We start from the raw sequence: 21,428 nt of genomic DNA on the forward strand, positions 1-21,428 counted from the left end.
CACTACAGATACTAAGGGGAGAGAGGGAGGCTGGCTCTCCAAAAAAGGAATCTTTCTGGCAGTTTTACCTCAGTAATTTCAGTTTAAGATTTCACTTTGACCTTTACTTCTTAGTTTTAATACTATTTTGATCTGGAAACTACTAAAGAATTGCCAAAAGAATTATTTCATCTAGTGCCAATGTCTTTCCCATCAACTTTTCCTTAAATAGCTAAGATTGCTTCACAATTCTGACCACAGGTTATTAATTTAAAAAAAATATAGGTAGACAGATTTATGTGTAAAAATACATATATTTATATGTGTGTACATATGTTTATATGTACACCTTTATATATCTTACCTTATTTACCTTTATACAAATATATATAAATATAAATGTGTAAATATATAAATACAAATATATAAATATATATGCAATATATATTTGTATAAATGTATATATAAAGGTATGTAACTGACAAATAGAATGAAATGGATTTATTGAAACTGAATATATTTTGAAATTCCTACTTATAAGAGATAAATGAACTAGTCGGTTGATAATAGATTAGTGACGTTATTTTGAAAATTAGTTTAAGCTATAGGGAATTAGGATGGGGAGAGGAATGAAAAATCACACACTCAAGAGAACATTTAAGGTTGGGAAAATAAATACTCATGATTAAATTAATAATTTTCCATATTGGGGGAAATTTTGTGGTGCAAGCTATGACAATTGATCTCAACATTTATTTTCTCTTTTAGTAGAGGTACAATATATGTATAGTGATTTTCAATTTGTAACAAAACTTCTGTCTCTCACCACCAAAGTTTCTTTGGGGTATATAAGTAATTTATATAATTATGAATATCCTTTACCAACCTTACCTTTCCTTCCTATCCTTCCTATCCTTTCCCCAATTTACTTTTTAAAATTTCATTTTTTAGTTGTTCTTTGGCCTCTATTTTCAGTATGTCCATGCTCGAAAATGTACACCCAAGGGAGAGTGAAGCATGGTTGAGCCAAGCTGAGTGGTTTTTTTTTTTTTTTCTTTTTCTTATTCTGAGATGAATTCTTTGCCAAGGCTCTGCTTTGTGTGTGTGTGTGTATATATATATTTTTCAAATAAATGTTTAAGCATTAAGTGGAATAATTGGAAGGGAAATGGGCATTATAACTTAGTGCTTTGACTATAAGATTTGGGGAAGGTAGGAAATTCTTAGAATTGTTCAGTTGAGATATTTGGCCATGCCTCATTATCACTATTGAATTGTTGATGAATATATTTAAAAAAAAAAAAACTGCTGCTGATTCAATCTCAGTATTAGCTTTAAAAAGCAATAGGATTGCATGTGCAATTTTCAGCTCCTCAAGAAATTTATAGACATATTAAAGAAAAAGTATATCAGAGACATTAGATCTCTTGAATCCAATGGAACTATTGTGAATGTGAGTGACTATGTGCTTTTATCATTAAATTTGTTGTTCTCTGGTTACATACACTTTTTTGTTAGATGTAGATTATTTTTGAAAGTACATAGCATCACCACAGTGAAAGCTACTACATTGTATTTTTGCTACTGTCTTCCATCATCTCTTTGAGATTCAAAATATCATAGAATAAGTTAGCAGCTTTTACCAAATATACCCAAGTTCAGTTCTTCTATGTCTTCATATTACTACCACCTACATGTAATGAAAAGACATTCTTATTGTTATCTGTATAGTACTTACTTACTGGACAGATGTTATTTTTAAGATATTGTTATACATCTGTACTCAGAAATAAATCTATTTAAGTGATCATGATACTTTCACCAAAAGAAAAAAAAAAAAAAAAAGATGACAGTTTTAGGCCACAGGTAAATTTCAGTATATTTTATGAAGTGGAAATAATTCAGATGACATTCCTCAGATCATTATTTAGTCAAATTGGAAAGTAATAAAAATAACTAAATAACTTCTTACTACTTAGAAATTAAAAACTAACTAAAAAAAATTAAACAACTTCTTAATTCTTCAGATAAGGAAGAAATTCCAAATGAAAATTCTAGAGTATCTAGAAAATAATATGAGAACCCCATATATCAGAACATATGGGATACAGCTAAAGTGGACATTTGTCTTAACACATAATGCCTTACACATAATAGATATTTCGTGATTGTCCTTATCAACTCATTTAAATGAGCCTTTGAAATATAGGGTTTATGTAAGTAAATGACATCAAAAATTCATTTTTCATTATCATGAACAATCTCAATACTCTCCCAATAAAAGGTGTATGGAAAATAAAAATAATATTGCATATTTATCTAATTTTGTTTTACTTATTCTTTCTAATGCATACTGAACTTTGGTAAAGAGCCCATTCACTGGAATAGGTCACATTTCCTCTGCTAACAAGAGAATTTGCAATACTGTGGAGTTCTACTGTTAATGTTCTGGTATATTAAGTATATAGGCCAAGATTTTACTATAATACACACCTTATAACTTTATGGATATTAAGTTCTTAAGAGATTGAAGAAGCAGGGTAGTTGTAATTATACACAATAAAATAAAGGAGTTCTTAAATACACAGACCTAAAATTATATCTTTAATAATTTAATGTAGTTATTCTAATCTGCATCTAGCCATCTTTTGCTTTGAATGTACCTTTCTTGAATTCTATAGTCTAAGCCTATCAGAAATCCTTTCTCCTTGTTGGTTATATCATCATATTATGTATGCAAGTTGTATTTAATTTTTATTACACTTATTTAATGATGAGTTTTGCCATTTCAAAAATATGTTCTACTCTGTCATAAATATCATAGGGAAAAACATATAACTTCATATTAATAAAATGAAGCTCTATAAGTTGCTGAAGAGGAGTGAAGATCAAAAGAAAGGGCAGAGCCAAGGAGACATATCCTTGTACTCTGAACTTCAGCTGACTTTATTGGGTCTGTATTTTAAGTAATTTTGACCCCTTATTCTGAGAAGAATGGTGTTAGTGGAAGCTCTTAGTCTTTGGCAAGAAATGCCTTAGTTGAGAGGACAATAATTCCACTAGCAAGATTTCTGAAGTCTGCTAATGTTGAAACAAAATCTTGATATGAACAGTCATTCCTAAGCAGAGCTAATCATCAGAGAATTTCTTTGATCTCTCTCTAAACTAAGTCAGGTTTTTATTTCTGCTAGTCAAAGAGTGAACTCCTCCAAGTTGGACGGAGCTGATGAGAACTTGTTTCTGAAGTTAAGGAAGTGAACAACATTGGTCAGAATCTGACACTTCATCAAAAACTGTTTGGGTTAAAATTACCTGCAAAAGCCATATCATTATATTAAAGAAAGTGAAGTTTAATGGATAAAGGTTTACTATTTTTGAAATCTATGCTGTTATTCCTCAGTATTTAGTAGTATAGCTGATTATTTTCTTTACATATAATTAATCTTTTTATCATTTATAAAAGTCTGTCATTATATTTTAATCCATTCACCATAATCAGGAGTTTACCAGATTATTTCGTTATTATTCAATTAGCTATTTATACCTGAGAGCTGAATTAAAATTCCCAGGCAAATTCTTAAATTCTTGGTGATAAATATCCTCGCATCCTTAAAAAAGGAATAAATGATTGCAAGATTATTACATTTTGTCTCAATTCCAGGCATGTAGATCTAAAGATAGAGAATATCACATTCTATAATAGTTTTTTTAAATTTACATGACTAAATTACTCCATTATGTACACACACACACAAGGAGCGTATGTATCTTATTCTCTATCATATCTATCTTATTCTTTTTTTTTATTTCATTTATTTGAAAGAGAAAGCTTGGGTGTGGGAGGGGAAGGGCCAGAGGGAGAAACAGGCTCCCCACTGAGCAGGGAACCCACTAATGAGGGACTCAATCCCAGGACCCAGGATCATGATCTGAGCTGAAGGCAGATGCTTAACCAACCGAGCAACCCAGGCACCCCAACACCTATCATTCTTACGCTCACTTCACTTTGTGCTCTACTTTCTCCATCCCCCTGACAAAAGTCACAAATTATTTTTTAGACAAGCTTGCCATCATCTCTTACCTGTTTTCCTAACAGTAACTTCCTGCTGCATCCATTCATGTTCCTCTCTATTCTTCAGACTTCAACCAGCAAAATCTTGTTACTTTTTTTTTAAATTTCTTTTACTCAAAGCAACAGCAGTTCATCATCTCACACTTCTGGAGGCTAAATATCCAAAATTGAGATGTTGGTAGAGCCGTGTACTCTCTGATGGATAAACAGGTGAATCCTTCTTTGCCTCTTCTAGCTTCTGGTATCTGCCAATAAGCCTTGATGTTCCTTGGCTTGTAAATGCATCATTCCAGCCACATAGCCATCTTCTCCCTCATCAGCTTCCCTCTGAATGTCTGTCAGTGAATCCACATTTTTCATTTCCCTTTTGAAAGATTCTAGCCATATTGGATTCTGGCCCACATTCAACATAATCTTTTTTTGGGGGGTAGGGAGGTACAATAAAAATAGTTTATATTTTGTTCAGGAAGTCAGAATCTAATCTAAACATTTATCATAAATGTTCAAATTATTTTCTGTCCTTACATCAAAATCACACTGCCTTGATAAATTGAAACTTTGTGTTGAATACTACTATATGGCAATATAAGTCCTTCAACTATTTTCTTCCTCTTCCAGATCGTCTTGTATGTTGGCTGTTTTACATTCTTTTTTTTTATTTTTTTACTTTTCAAAAATTTATTTTTATTTAAATTCAATTAACCAACATATATTATTAGTAATCTTTTATAACCAAAATTCTTATCAAGACTCGTCTCATTATTATTATGATAAAATTCAAATTTCTTAACATTATCTATGAGGCTCTGCATGATCTTTCCCTTGCCTACCTTACTTACTAAGTTCTTCCGTAGGTGTCTTTCCCTCATATTTTTCTATGCTTTAGATTTCTCCCAGTTTTAGGAATACCTCACACATACTTCTACCTTAAGGAAAGAATCATTTTATCTCTGGACTCCCTGGGCCTAATTCAGTGCCTGAGAAATAGTGTGTTCTCAACATATGTGTATTTAGTTGAATTAATTACCAAAACTAAGGTTATACCAGTTAGCTCTCAGCTGAACAAAGCTCTCTATTGCTTAGTCACAGCTCCTTATTCATCAGACATGCTACCTAATTTTCCTCCATAGAATGCATTGTACTTATAATTACATATTTATGTATTATATGCTTATCTCTTATTTTCCACTGTATCTTCAATGCCTATTATACTCGGCATATCAATAAATAGTAATCAGTATTTTTGAATGAATTAACAAAAGATTAATTCAAATTAACCAGTGTCTTACTCTATTTCCTGTAAGACAAGATATCTGAAGAATGGTCTCCAAAATCTTCTATAATACTTATTGAAAATATGTATTTGAGACTTCACAAACATCTTATTTCTACTAAATCAATTCTCCAAAAGTTGGCTCCTGGAATCTATGTTTTTACTAAGGCCTTTGGGTGATTCTTAACATGATATGTGCATAATATTTTCTCATGACTTTGCAGGTAAACAGAAATATTCATTCAAAATGGGAAAAAACTTCAATGATAAGACATTCATATTTATGGTGATGGTGTTATTTTTTGTATTGATCCTTTGTATATTTTTTATACTAATCTACTTGTGTTCTAGTTATTTATGTCTAACCTCTTTTGGCAAGTTACCTTTCATGAACTACAACCATTAGGTGATGTTTTCACTACTGTTTTCACTAAGGTGATGTTTTCACTATTGTTTTCACAACCATCAGGTGATGTTTTCACTACTCAGCAATCTCAGCCTACTGACTCTCTGAGCCTCTTTTTTTTTGTCTTGACTGCTTTCAAAATCTCTCTGGCTCCTCCCCCCCTTCTTGTCCTGCTTTTGAAAGAAGTTCCTAATCAGAGGTACTGACCTACAACAGTGGAATTTCAAAGGCCATTCGTGTGGGAAAAAAATAGAAATTCATCCAGGACTCAAAAAACTTATGTTCCCTAATACTTTCTGGTATTTTCTTTCTTGAGGTCAGTAAAAGGAAACCCTATTAAATCAACTCAGAAAGTGTGTCATGTTTGAAGTAATAATTACAGGGTATCAAGACATGCTCACGTATGAGCATAAACACAGAAATGGTTGTCCTATAACATGGACAGCATCAGGAATTGAAAATGACAAAATATCCCCCCCCTAAAAACTGAAAAATATGAACAGTTTTTCTTCAACAAAAGAAATGTAAAGAAGCAAGAGAAAGGTTGGAGGGGATAAAAATCAAGATCAAATGTAAAGATTTTTTTTTTAACTTTTATTTTACTCTTCTATTTTCTTTTTCATTTTAAGAGACTTCTGATTAACTTTTATTCATTCAGCAAACATTTATTGAGCATCTAGTACAGCCCGAGCACTTGATAGTTTAATTTACTAAGGGATTTGCAGTTACAGAGAAATTTTCACAGTCCTTATTTCCTAGTAGTGTTTATTGCATCTTTTCAAAATAGTTTACTGATTGAGGGTGCATGCAGAAAGGTGGCTGAGAACACATCAGTTCAGATGAAGGGAAAGAATATCAGCAGTGCCCCAGCCTTGCCCCCATTACAAACATGTTGTTAGTTTTCCAGTCTCAAGTATATTTAAGACAAGCTAAAGTTCAGAGTTAACAAGATTATTATCATTTTATAGAAACTTTCTTTCCCACAGTATATCAGTTACAAATTTGGGGTGTAATTTAATTCAGCAAACCAGAAAACTATTTTGGCAGATGACAATAATATATCAGGTAGGGATAAAAACATGTTATTAGATTGTTTGGAAGGGTAAACTGAACCAAATTGTCAAATCCTTTGTGGAATGAAACAGAATCAATAAATAGATGTCACAAAATGACTCAAGGATAATTCTTTATTTCCAGGTCAAGAAACTAAATTAGTGATGCATTATTATCATTGTTTTTTTCTTGGTAACCCTTCATATTTTTCTCAGTTAAAAAAAAAAAAATCTAATTTCACTGTTCTCTGAAGCTTGAAACATTTACATGTTATTTATCTTGTCACTATATTCTTAAACATTTACTATTATCCTTTTTCTGTAAAGTTATCCTAGGAAGTCAAAATTCATAGTTACATATTAAAGATATTTGTTTCCTCTGAATATAGAAATCCATGGGTTTCCTCATCCTAAATCATCAAATTAATAAATTCTACTTCTCTGAATATGGAGATCTCAGTACGCACAAGCCAGTTCTGAATAGAGCAGTGCCCTGTAAACAAAGCAAGTGAAACAAGAACAGAAAAAATTTCCATAGCCAGATAAAAAAATCACATAATGACTGAAGGAGCACTAAGAGATTTCTAGAGTGTACTATATTAAAGAAGATTGGAGAGCCAGTGGGCAGGGTAGTGTTCTTGAGAAGGACAAGAGATATCTAGAAGTTTTGAATAGGAGAGTATTGGGGTGGATTTCTTGATGGGAAGCACGAAAGTAAATATGAATTATTGTCACCTTTCATGAAAATAACAATTGTCATGATATAGAGTATTCTACTTAAGATTGGCCCATGCTTGCAGCTGATTGGATCTGAAACAATGGCACACTTCCCTACAGACATCAGAACGATGCTTTGATGCAGCATTAACATATCCACATTGCAGTTGCTCGGAAAGTATGCTGGTGACAGTATTTATTCCTTTGCAACCAGATTTAATTCAGTATTGATTTGAGACAGCTCTTGTAGCAATGTTTTTCCACCAGTAAGTCTATAGAATATATTTTCTCCATGAAGAGTGATGGGCACAGATACCACAATTCCAACTTGCTAATGAATATCTGGGGTCTTGCACTGAGGTCTTCCTTATGCAACCTCAAAGTTCAGGGATGTCATTTCATGTATCAGTGACATTCCATGGCATTTAAAGAGAAATGGATTCTGGCACAATTCTGTCGAAAGGCTAGCAACAACAGACCCCATTATTATATACAGGATTCAGTGAGTCTAATCATTTTCACAATGCCAAAGTATCAATGTCCTTGTTTTTTTCCAGCCTTTCTTCCAGGATATCCTATAAAATATGCAAAATAAATAAACAAGCCATATTAGAAATCAATCTACTAAAAATTCAGTTTGTTAACCTGATTTATACAGATGCTAACACAGAATTTAACAAAGATGCATAATGCAAAAGAAAAGGCAGCTTTTATCTGCAGCGTTCTCACATCTGCTAGAGAATCATTGCTAAAGGTTATTTCTTTCTTCATTCCCCCTCCCCGCAAAGCCAAAATGAGCAACTAGAAACCCTTGTTAAGCTGGTATTATTCCAGAATACATCTATCTGAATTATGATTATTGTTCAAAAATCCTACAGAAATTACGTAAATACTTAGCAAAGAGTAGATAAGTAGGGTCCTGAAAGATTGACTTAATAGATTTTATACTTTTATACTTCTCAAATAGATATTTGAATTAGTCTAAGGTTAACAACATGTTCGTTTACTTGAATAAACTAGTTTCCATTGATTCTAAAAGCCCTTATTCTTCTTATTATTCTCTAAAAGCACTGAATTCTTACATGAATTTATACCTATTTCTGAATCCTTTTTTCAGTTATATTCATCTCATTCAGATTATTTTCCAGTAGCAAGAGGTTATTAAAATTATAATTATATCACACATTTGCCATTGTTTCTGCATGAATAGTAAAATTGGCTTTTTTTCCCCTCCCCTAGGGAAAGAAAAATCATTTGGTATTTATATTGCCATTGAATTAAATTTACAACTAAGTAGGAAAAACTGGCATATGATATTGTGTTTTATATTTTGCAAAAGCAAAGTGAATCTTCCTGTCTTCTTTCTAAGTTCCTTTGTGGCATTTTAAAGTTTCCTGCATATTTTTTGATAGGATTATTTCTATGTTAACCTTTCTGTTGCTATTATAATTGGGATATTTTATTATTTTATCATATTTTCTAGCTAGGTTTTTTTATACCAATAGAAAGATTTTATAAACTATTTGGCATAGTGATTAAGAATACAGCATCAAATTTTTGAATCCCACCTTTGCCATACCAATTATGTGACCTGTTTCCTTTGGAGCCCCTTCTAAATCTAGGGTCAGTCCTAATTTCTGTTTACGTAGAGAGTATCAGTCTTATCAGAAACCATCAAACCTTTAGTTTAAGCCAGAGATATTTGAAAGTCCTTGCTCATCATTGGATATAAATACTATAAGATGTCACGGAATGGGAAATCCTATGATTTTGAGACGGAGTTGAAAAAAAGAAATTGACTGGATTTGAAGAGCAATGACATGTTACTGAAAACTTACCAACCAAAGCTAAAACATAAATTTCAGTTAAATTTAAGATACCAAGAGATTATTTGTATCTTGTTTAACTGGAAAGGAGATAATTATTTCTAGTAGTATGCAATCATAAGTAATTTTAAATTACCTTTCCTGAGAGGTTAGTACCAACTTGTGTATTTGTATATCCACTTGTCATTTGTTGGTTAATTCTTGATTCTATATGGTATTCTTACCATTATTTTTTTTCTTACCATTATTATCACTTCAATTAAAGTAACCTCATGTGTTTTAATAATTAACTTCATTTGGTTTTGTAATAGAATAACTATTTTTCTATAAATATATACTTTTGAACACATCCAAATGTCTGTCACTGTGGCCAGAAGTGCCAAAGAATTTTTTTAATGTAATAGGGTGTACAATTGTTGAATTATATCTGTATGTTGATAGTCATTACAGTTTTTTTGAAGATTTACTTCACCCCAAGAAATACTGCTTGTAACTCCTTTATCAAATATTTTTCCTTTTCTTAGAGAACTATTTTTTTTAGAGGGAAGGAGGAGCAGAAAGAGAGGGAGAAAGAATCTTAAGCAGGCTCACGTCCAGCAGGGCTCAATCTGATGACCTGGAGATCATGACCTGAGCCGAAATCAAAAGTCAGATGCTTAACCCACTAAGCCATCCAGGCACCACTTCTTATGTAACTTTTTAACTGCATGTCATGTTATATTAAGCCAAATGGAGGCTATGAAGACTTTTTTTAAGTTACTACTTTAAAATAGACTCTATCTAGAATAAATATTGCACTAATTTATTCCATTATGATAAGCTGGTAATTTTAGTTGTAACTAACTGTTACATCTAACAGACTTTTGCTGTTACATTTAATAGACTTTTGTTATATTTATACAGTTTTTTTGTACATCAAATAATTTATTAGGCTTTCTTATAAAATTCTGTTTATTTATGCCCAATTTATGTTTCAGAATCTAGAACTCTAGTTAGATCTTAAATTAATTGAAAAATTAGTTTATCCATAAAATACTCTTCTTTTCTATCAGAAATATGAAAAAGTGGGCTCTTAAAAAGTTCACATGAAAAGGAACCGTTCAGATTTATCAATTCATATTCCATAATCAGTGTTATGTATTATAAACCTAAAGTACATCTCCATGACCCTGGCATTAGATTGGTTGTGACATGTATGTAAACTTTCTAATTTCATTAAATCTCTTCATTTGTGTGAAAAAAAGTTTGAAATACAATACAGTAAGCATATTATGAATATTAATATTTCTTTATATTCTCATAAGAATTGTCTGGGATGGTTTATAGTATATTAAAATAAATGGTTTGAGATTAGAGACAACTGAGTATCCCCTTCCTCATAAAACTTTTAACAGTCTTCTGTCTTCACAGGGGAAACTGAATTTCCCTTCACTTGGGACATCTCAATTATATTAAGATAAAAATGGTTGGCTGATGCATGATATTAGCTGAACATTCCACTAGATATTAATCATTGTAATAACTGTTAATACCACAAGCACTTTAGAGAGCTCATTTACCTTGTCCTTGGCAGGGCAATAAGGATGAGAGAAGCAGATCTCCAGACTTTCCTCCACAGAGATTTACTGAGGCTTCCAGCCAGAGAGTGTTTGGGTCATTTATTTGACATGCATTCGTTGTATAGTGAGGGGAATGATGGGGGAATTTCCCAAGTCACAAGGAACACTGAACAAAAATAGCAGTGTAATCACCTCACTGTATAAGGAAAAGGTTAAGAGTGAGAGAGAAGGGTAATGAAATCAGCAACCCAGTTCCAATGAAGGCTACCTTGACATTAGAGTTTGAGGTGAAAATACCTATTGGACTAACTAAAATACTGTGACCTCTTAGTCACCAGCTGGCTCTACTCCCTGAATCTCTGATGCCATTGAAAGCTGACCTTAACATCCTATGTGGAATAGCAGCTCAATCACATTCCGGAAGGAAGGTGTCGTGAGTTCCAGTTTCAGGAGTGCAGCTGAGAGGAGCCATGCTCAGGTTTAACTTTCATCTTGTTTACCTCAGACTAGGAAATTTATCAGATTCTGGTTTTATTTCAAAAATTATTTCCAGAAGCTTTTAGAAATTTATATACAACAGCATCAACACCACCATCTCTCACACATTGCTATGTTGATATTGGTTTTGTCCCATAAATCACTGAGATGAGAGTTCTTCTGTTATTGTAACTTCCATCTCTTCTGCCCCCACTTCAACCTATGTGAAGTAAAAAATATTTCCCAGCTACCTGTCTATGAAATACAATAAGTTCTCACTGATCTAACTTTGCATAAGCTAGTCATGCTTTATGAGCAACACTTTACTAAGCCTCACAATTAGAAGCATTCCTGAATCTTTTTAAGTAGAAACTCCTCTGTTGTCATTAAGTATTACCTACAGATGTCTAACTTTTGTCCCAGGAAGTAAGCAAAAGTTTTGGGACCTATTGCTAATTGAAAAATCTATCAGAAATAAGGTCATGGAGTTCTAGAGCTAAAAAGAACCATAAGATATCTACTCCTGCCCCTTTATTTGATACATGAGAAAACTGTGGCCCAGAGAGATGAAATATCTCCAAAATGATCTTGTATATAAAAGGGAGAATTACTCTCTTTATAGAAATTTAGCTTACATGCAGTTTTTCAGGAGCACATCTGGGAAAATTTTAGCATAAAATCCCTAATCACTGAAAAAAATTCTATCCACTCTTCTTTGTGCTTCATGTTCATATACATTACCTCTTGCATTTAAGGGAGAAAAATATTGTCTAGTGTGAGAGCTGTATCATGCAGCTTCCAGAGCGTGATGGTTTTATTTCAAACTCAATTTCTGATGCTATATTTCTATATCTTAGAAAGAGTAACCTCTCCCTTTTCTCTCTAAAAACATGAGGGAGAAATGAAAACACTAAAATGCCCCCAGAAACAATTTATTGCCTTAAATATTTAAGATAAAAATATCTTTGTAGATTGATCATGCTTTTGAAGATGATTTTTCTTTGTTAAACTTCCTTTGAGAATCATAGTTAATGTCGCCTATGCCATTTGTAAAAATCTGTCCTTCTTCATACAAAAGTTCAAAATATCTAGCTCTAAGAAAGCAAGCAGTCTATTTATTGTAGACATGTGGAAAAAGCCTTATTAATAGTTTATATAATTTAATTTTCTCAGCAGTGGATAGATGTGCCTACCATAACTAGGAATTTTTTTCTACCATTTTTTCCTTTCTCTTCAAATTATTTATCTTTTCTCATAACTTAAACTAATTTTTATGCTGATAATTCCAAAAATGTAATTCTAGCCTCACTTCTCTCAAATACCAATATCTGTCTCTAATTGCATTTTCATCACTTTGTCTTTAGTAAACCCTATGCAACCTCAATTTCACATATCCGAGTCTGAATTTTTCTTCCCCTTACTTGCTGTTTGCCACTGTGACCATCCTTTTTTCCCTAATCACCCATATTCAAATCTTAAGAGCCATCATTTATTCCTCTCTGTCCTTTATCTTCTATATAGTTTCTTATACTACTTTTCATGTCTTCTTTTTTTCCTTTAGCCTTTCATTAATACACCCAATTTTACTAAGTAGGAACTGACTTCTAGGCTCTCTGCTAGGCAGTAGAAGTGTAAAAACAAACAAATTCTGGTCCCTGCTTTTACAGAGCTCATGGCATATTAGAAGAGACCATTATTAATATGAGGTAGGGACTTTAAACCTAAGAAATTCTGGTTAGATACTTGTGAAGGCAACTATTAAAAATGAAATTAGCATCCTGGCTAAAATTTCTGTCCCATTCATTCCAGGCTGAACTGAAGAAAAAATGGATTTTAAATGACACTGTCTTTATTCAGTATATCTCCTAAAGATAGAACCAAAATCCTAGAAGTAAAATCAAAACACCTTTCCAATATTTGTGATAGAATGGCTTTACACAGAATATGGGTGAAAACCCCCAGTTCTTTACTTGGCCAATTCCTATTTATCCTTGTATTCTAAACACAAATGTTACCTTTCCAACGAAATATTCCCAACTTGTCCACTTTCTCCTGGACAAATGAACCATTTCTTCTTCTAAATCATGACAGAAATTAAGTTGCAATGAGTTCAAGAATGAATGACAAGGAGAAGGTAGAGATGAGAAGAAGATAAAAGGATAGTAACTAGAGTGCCTGGGTGACTCCATTGGTTAAGCGTCTGCTTTCAGCTCAGGTCATAATCCCAGGGTCCTGGAATGGAGCCCTGCATCCAGGCTCCCTGCTTAGTGGGGAGTCAGCTTCTCCCTCTCCCACCACTCCTCCCCCACTGCTTGTGTGCACGTTCTCTCTCAAATAAATAAAATCTTTAAAAAATAATTTAAAAAAGGATAGTAGCTAGACAAGGACTCACCCCTTGGAGAGTAATTTTATTATTTATTATTTGTTGTTTTAATGTATCTTTCACCATGGATGGGAGAGAATTGGCCAAGTAGTAAGGAAAAGACTAAAGGAAAAAGGAAGATAGTGAATAAAGCAAAACTCTCTGTTTCCGATGTCATCTTTTAATCTAAATCTTCATAAAATTCACTTTCTAACAAGTCTTTCCGACTATCATTTTTCTCATCTCTATTTCATCCTCCCAAATACAACCAAATTAGTCTTCCTAAGATATTGCTGTTAACATGTGACACATTCTTCCAAAAATCCTATAGTACTTACCTATTTGTTACATCCTCAAGCTTCCTTATCTTTGAGATCCTTCATGATCTATCCCCTTCCCATCTATTCAGTACTGTTTCCTTCTAATTCCCAGGGTGGGTGCATGCTCAGCTTGTTAAGACTAGTCTGTTCATTGTGTTTTTCGTACTTACGGACTGTAAGTTCTACAAGAACAAATATCTTTGTTTTGTTCATTATTGTATTCCAAGCACAATATGTGGTACCTAGTAGGTGCTCAATAATTATTTATAGGACATTTCTTATTTATTCATACTTCAGAACTCTTAAGAGTTATCCACTTATGCACCATTCTTCTTTTTCTTTTCTACTTATCTAAACCCTGATGATTTCTTCTAACTCAAGTCCTACTTACCTCACCTATATTTTGCTAACTACTTCTGCCTGTATTGTCTTTCTCCCTTTGTCTGAATTCTCATACTATGTACCTGTGATTCCATACATGGAATCCTATGGTTAAGAGCCCAAACTCCAGAGCCCGACTGACACAATTTGAATCCTGTCTCTGTTATTTACTGATTATATATATTACTTAATGATTAAATTATTTTACCTCTCTGCCCCAATTTCCTCATCTGTAAAGTGAGCAAATAATAAAAACTATCTCATAGGATTGTTGCAAGACTTAAAAGAGTTCATGTCTGTCAAATGCTTATCACAGTGAACTAGCACAGAGTAGGCACTATATAAGAATTTTCTGTTATTGTATAGTTTTACTGCTTCATTTATGTTAGTCTGGCCTTTTCAACTAGATTGTGGGTTCTTTGAGGTAGAAATGTTATTTTAGCTCTCTCAAGATGGCCAAGACAGGCTAGTTAAATATTTGTTAATTGATGATTTATTCAAAATTAGGACTACCATGAAATTCAAGCTGCTTCATTTAAGATCCAATTTTTCATAACAACTTATTTTATATATAAAGATCACCAGTCTACCAAACATTTTTATGTCTGTTATACCAATTGCTCCTTACAGTAAATTTGTGAGGTAAAGAAGACACGTGTCATTATACTCACTATACAGTTTAGGAAATTAAGGTCAGAGAGGGCTCAGCACTGCCACGTCTCCCTACTTCTTGCCTGCTCAGAGAGGCCAGCTTAATGCCTTCTGTGTAAGCAGACATTATTCTACAAAACAGAAGGTCAGCCACCCCTTCTTGTACGTTTGCCCAAATCTCCACAAATCATTGTCATCAGCACTCACCCTCATTTGCCTTGTGAGAGGTGGTTTTCTATCCTGTGGAATGAAAAGGGTGGTACGTGTGATCTTGAACACTGCTCTCCACAAAGTTGACATGCCCCCTCCAACTAAATCTCCTTATGTAGACTGGGAGGAAAGGGGTTGCATGATAGTTTAAAATAGTAAAGTCACTTTTGTTCCTTTTCAGTTAGCTGTAGGGCAGGTAATGTTGGCTTTTTTTTTTTTTAAGATTTTATTTATTTATTCATGAGAGACAGAGAGAGAGAGGCAGGCAGAGACATAGGCAGAGGGAGAAGCAGGCTCCATGCAGGGAGCCCGATGTGGGACTCGATCCAGGGACCGTGGGATCACACCCTGAGCTGAAGGCAGATGCTCAACCGCTGAGCCACCCAGGTGTCCCGGTAGTGTTGGCTTTTGTTGATGGCTTCTGTTATTTGACAGCATATAGAGCCTTCTTATTTCAACATAGGGACAACATCACTCCTCATTCTGTTACACATTCATGCAATTATTTATTTTTTTTCATGCAATTATTTATCAAACATTCTAGCACCTTTGGTGGACAGGGCCCTATTATATTTGTTATGGGAGATAAGAAAGAAATATAAGAAATTTAAGCTATTGAGATACCTGATTCTGTGTTGTCATTAGTGTGTTTATATTGCTCCAATCTCTCTTCTAGAAATATTGTATGTTGCCTGAAAAAAACCTTTGAATAGACTTTCACTTGTACAAGGTATCCTCAAAAGAAGTATATTTTTATTGTGTTGAAATATACATTACTAATACATGGTTAGCCTATGATATTCCTTGCCTTGTAAGTATGCTTACTTTTGCTGTTCATACTTTCTGATTCATATTTCTACTTTCCTTTTAGAAGATTATTTTGTATTCTAGTTACTGTTCCAATTATAACTATTTAGTGAAATTTCATAGTCTTTTTAAAAAATTATTTTTGCTCAATATTCAGATTGATCTCTATAGATGTATACAATGTATGTCACTTTCTGTGCTATCTTATTTAAGTTCTTGAATTATAAAGGAGATATTTAATAAATGATACTTTTCTCTCAAAGTGAAGAGACTTTAGATTGATTCAAAGAACCAGTACTGTAGCCATTCTAAGCATCATCCTGTCCCTGAGGAAAACTCTCAAAAGCTTCAAGAAACTATCAAATCTATTACATGCCTTCTGAAACAGCACAATTGGCCTCATTTATAATCCAGTACTATAAATAGCTTTTAGAATCCTTAATTTCCAAATGGCTTTAGAGAGGCTAATTTTTTTTATTGAGATTTTCTCTCTTCCTCACCTTCCCCCTACACACACACACACACACACACACACACACACAGAGCATTATTTTTATTATTATTATTATTTATTTTTAGAGGGACAGGAAGGGGCAGAGGGCAAGTGAGAGAATCTTAAGCCAACTCCATGCCTAGCATGGAACCTGATGCCAGGTTCAGTCTCACGACCCTGAGATCATGACTTGAACTGAAATCAAGGATTGGAAACTCAACTGACTGAGCCACCCAAGCACCCCACACACATAGCATTATATATGAAAACTGCTTTCTTCCATAAGAAGAGTGTTTGTTTTGGTTGGGTTGTTGTTTTTATTTTTAACTTTCTATTCTAATAAAAAATTTTAAGTATGATCACATATGAACTTGTTTCTGAATGTAAAATTAAAATATATTATTCTTAAAGGAAACAAAGTTGTTGCTAGGAAAAACACCAGCCTTTTAGGCAGCAATCCATTGTATAATTTATACTATCTTATGTTAAACTATGGAAAATATGTAGTTATTTAGTGATAATGTAATTTACATTTGTGTTGGTACAAGTCAGGGAAAGTATAATTAGTCTTCCAAGTGTCCAACAGGCCCTTTTCTCAAAATTCTTCATACATTTGATAAAAGATTAGATAAACATCAATTTATTCAAGTATCCCTTCATGCAAAAGCCAGAATAGTCCTCACCAATGAAACATTTTGATGAAATTCAAACATTTTTTGTCTAATTGCCTATATTAACTTTTGTGTCTCCTTCCCAAGTTTGAATGCATGAAAGTCTATCCTACTTGCTGATCTCTTTTTTTTATCATTTTTAAATTTTATCTGAATTTAAGAATAATAGCGATTTTATTGTTTTTCTTTAGCACCTCTACACATTTTCCAGTACCAGATCTGATTACCTGTAATGGTGAATACAGCCATTAAGTTCTCATTTATAAAGTCTTTTTATATTGCTGTAAGCATTTGATAATAATTTTTTTCAGATAGGTTAGATTCATAGTTATAAAGTATTAAAGAAAGCTATATAATAATGCTATATGAAAACAAATCTCATTTTTATAAATTTAAAGAATCTTAAAGTATCTTATGCTGAATCAATAAAACTTAACCACAGCAAAGCATTAAGAGAAAAATAAAGCAAATGAAATCCACTCAAATTAGGATAATTCAAGAAAGTTCTCTTTACAGAGATAATAATTACAAAGATGATGGTGGAATGCTGGTGAAAATATAAAAGATAATGCAGTAAATTATGTATACTATCATTGGTCCTGTTGCCATCCAAAGACTGAAAAGGATGAGGGAAGAAGAGGTTACCAGAATGTGAAAAAAGAGAAGCAGACAGAGAAAGCCATCCTGAGAGGAAAAGTGACCTTTGGGGTGACATCTCAAGTAGGGAATCAGAGGCATAAATATTCTCACTCTCCTGTTGTCTGTGCCCACTTAAAGGCCAGAGGAGCTAGAATCTCTCTTGATGTAGTCCAAATGAGTTACCTACCAGAGCAGAGACTAAAGTGGAAACCAGCGGATAGTGAATCTGGAGGGGCAAATAGAAGATATCCAGAACACTTACCTACTTTTTGCATTTCTGATTGTGAATATGTTTTTATACTTCCAAAATTAGTGAGGTTAAATTTTTTTATTACCCATTTGTATTTCTTTCGTCAAGGGTATGTTTACATCCCTGCTCCTTTTTAAAATAAGCAGGGTTTTGGGTTTTTTTTTTTTTTTCTTATTGATTAAAAGAGCTCTTTAAGGAAAGAGCTCTTTTAAACATTAAGGGCACTTTAAATTTTTATTTTTCACATGTATTTTTTTAAATTTTTATTTATTTATGATAGTCACACAGAGAGAGAGAGGCAGAGACATAGGCAGAGGGAGAAGCAGGCTCCATGCATCAGGAACCTGACGTGGGATTCGATCCCGGGTCTCCAGGATTGCGCCCTGGGCCAAAGGCAGGCGCCAAACCACTGCGCCACCCAGGGATCCCCTTCACATATATTCTTCTTAAGAGTTCTGCTTTTGCTATATGCTTACAACTGTTCTCATCATCAATATTTTCCTCATCCCATTAGGATTACATTTTTATACATAATTCCTTATTCCAACTATTAATCATTTTGCTATATAGTGGAAGATAGAAACATAATATTCTTTTCTTCCAGTTAGTAAGTTTTGCTGATCCTGACCTAGTGATTGACGTGCCATCATATTCTTTTAGCCAATACTTTGTGTATTTGAATCTGTCTCTGTTATCCCATTATGTCCTATTAATCTTTTGGTCTTTTCTTGTGCAGTACCATACTGTTGGTTTTTTACAGTTTTAATATGCCTAATGTGTTCTGTTCTTTGTCAATATTTTCTTGACATTCTTTCCTATTTGGTCTGTCAAATGAATTTTAGAATTTGCTTTTCAAAATTGAAAAAATATTCTTTTTAGAAATGGGATTAAATTATTATATATTAATATAATGCTCCAAAGAAAAATGAAGTTCTTATAATATTGACTTATTTATTCCCAGATAGCAACTTCCATCTCTCAGTTTTTCAAATGCCCATCACAAAACTCTCGTTTTCTTTAAATGTGATCCACTTATTTCTAAATGTTTTATTTTGGAGAAATATTTTGATATTGTGAATGAAAGCTTTTGCTCATTGTATTTTCTGACTTGCTTATGCTGCCATGTAGAAAAACTAATCATTTTGTGGTAGGAATGTTGTAACTAAAACCTTACCAAATTCTTACCAATTTAATTGGATTTTCCTTTAATTATTCCAGATTTCTAATAAGACTACTGTATCACCTAAAAATAAAAAGTTATTTCTTTTCCAATATTTATACCCTTTACTTATTTTTCTTATTGTCTCAATAGCAACTTCCATAATAATAATAATAAATAATAATGCTGATAGTTGTATTTCTGCATTTCCATTTTAATAAGTCTATCTTTGTGGTTCATCATTAAGTAGAATGTCAAATATTGGAAATAAAGAACATCTTTTATCATCTAACTTTCTTTCTGATACATCTTAGCATAAGTTTTTCTTTTTTACAATTGAGAATCAACGCTGAGTTTTATCACATATGGCTTTATGCCAATTATACTTTGTGTCCTTTGACTAATTAAAGGTGATGAACTCTATTTTTAAAATTGTGCTAATATTGAACCATCCTTCCTGGAACATGCCCCTACTTGATTATAGTATGTCATTCTTTCAAATTGACACTACATTCCTTTTTCTGGTTTTTAGATTTAAAAAAAAAATCTTTATTCATAAGAAATGTGTGTGTGTGTGTGTGTGTGTGTGTGTGTGTGTGTGTGTGTGTCTTTAGTGCTGTCTTTGTCAGTTTTAAGTATTAGTTTAAGGTAGCTTCATAAAAATGCCCTGGGAGGGGATCCCTGGGTGGCTCAGTGGTTTGGCGCCTGCCTTTGGCCCAGGGTTGGATCCTGGAGTCCCGGGATCCAGTCCTGTGTCGGGCTACCGGCATGGAGCCTGCTTCTCCCTCTGCCTGTGTCTCTGTCTCTGTCTCTCTCTCTCTGTATCTATCATGAATAAATAAATAAATAAATCTTTAAAAAAAAAATGCCCTGGGATACTTTTTATCCCTTTAAAAATGAGACAGAATTATTTTGGGGGAAAAATGTGTTTGACACCTTTTCCCTACTTATAAATAAAGGAATTGGGCAGAGAGGTTAAATATCACACCCAAAGTCACATACTGATAAGTGGGCTGGCCAAGATTTGAATCCAGGTAGTCTTAACTCCAAAGTCTATGGTTTCCTGCCTATAGACACAGATTAATTCATAAAGGGCTCTATATGCTACACTAAGGAGTTCCAACTTCATTCTTTCAATGCCCTAGAAGCCATTGAGGTGTTTTTAATTATAAAAGTTACATGATCAGATTTTATTTTTAACTCAAGGCACGGGAGGGTCCACTCTTATACCTTCCAAACTTTGGAGCTTTCCCACACTTCCTCATCCCCACCACCCTTTAGGTGACTACTGGCACCTGTTGTCTTATTGCATGTTCAGTGTGGTTTCTGTGTGGCTTTAAAAAAGGAGAACGGGAGTAGATCCTGCCTCAGTACATGTCTGAGTTGGTTGTGGAACTACAGCTGTGGTCCTCTGACACTGATCTCTTAATTTCAGCAGCCTTATGTCCTTTTCTGCCCCTGCATTTGAGGTGATTACAGGCTGCCTGTGTTCTGGCCATTGGTAATGTGCCAAGGAAAAGTTACAAGGTTTTCTTTATGTTCAGAGGTTCCAAAGCCTTAGGTGACTGAGCACAAGATTGATGGAGGGAAGCAGGCTTTCAGTGCTTTCACCTCCTAAGACCCAGATGTTTTCCTGTTGGTGATTATAGCCGTTTCTTGAGCATATAAATAGTACCAAGTACTTCTTGCTATCTGCAGTAGTGTCTCATGACTGCTGTTCCATGTGAGAGGTAGCCTCAGGGAGAAACTGAATCAGGAGGTCCCAGGAAGGTCTACATGTGCAAAGGTACCATGAGAGGTATCACCTTATCAGCCAGGCATTAGGCCATGAGGCCTCAAGATCAGTCTTAGATCCAGAGGCTACTAAAGTAAGTCTCAAGGCCATGAGTCTGTGACCCTTGGGTTTGCTGATGTTCCTCCCCAAGATTCTCTTGGTGGTGTTTGTGAACACCAGGGGGACACAAAATGGAGAAGGAATCCCCACATGAAGCATCTCCATAGTGCCTCCTGCTCTCCACTTAGAGCATCATGGATCAACTCTTCCCATAGAAGATCAGAGGGAAGGCATTAAAGCTGGGACTGGGGTCTACTTCAGTAGGCTCTAAGTCTTTTTTTTTTCTTTGT

General features: G+C 33.7%; 1 protein-coding gene and 1 long non-coding RNA gene across 8 annotated transcripts in view; one reads left to right on the top strand and one right to left on the bottom strand.

Annotated features, from left to right (window-relative positions):
- Window positions 1-21,428, top strand: part of TBCK (TBC1 domain containing kinase) — a 222,984-nt gene that overhangs the window by 159,705 nt on the left and 41,851 nt on the right. The window contains exon 24 of one of the 7 annotated variants that reach the window (XR_005382726.1): window positions 11,216-11,362. The exons of the other annotated variants lie outside the window; for them this stretch is intronic. The gene's annotated coding sequence lies outside the window, so the exon portion shown is untranslated. The remainder of the gene's footprint in view (window positions 1-11,215; window positions 11,363-21,428) is intronic. 7 annotated transcript variants of the gene reach the window in all.
- The window catches only part of LOC102156669, a 53,742-nt gene continuing 39,994 nt past the window's right edge, over window positions 7,681-21,428 (bottom strand). Inside the window, exons 3-4 of the long non-coding RNA XR_005382728.1 lie at window positions 10,885-11,080; window positions 7,681-8,074 (exon numbers count right to left, since the gene is read on the bottom strand). This is a non-coding gene — a long non-coding RNA (uncharacterized LOC102156669). The remainder of the gene's footprint in view (window positions 8,075-10,884; window positions 11,081-21,428) is intronic.

Source organism: Canis lupus, chromosome 32 (genome assembly GCF_011100685.1).
Source record: "Canis lupus familiaris isolate Mischka breed German Shepherd chromosome 32, alternate assembly UU_Cfam_GSD_1.0, whole genome shotgun sequence".
In the NCBI taxonomy this organism is placed as follows: domain Eukaryota; kingdom Metazoa; phylum Chordata; class Mammalia; order Carnivora; family Canidae; genus Canis; species Canis lupus.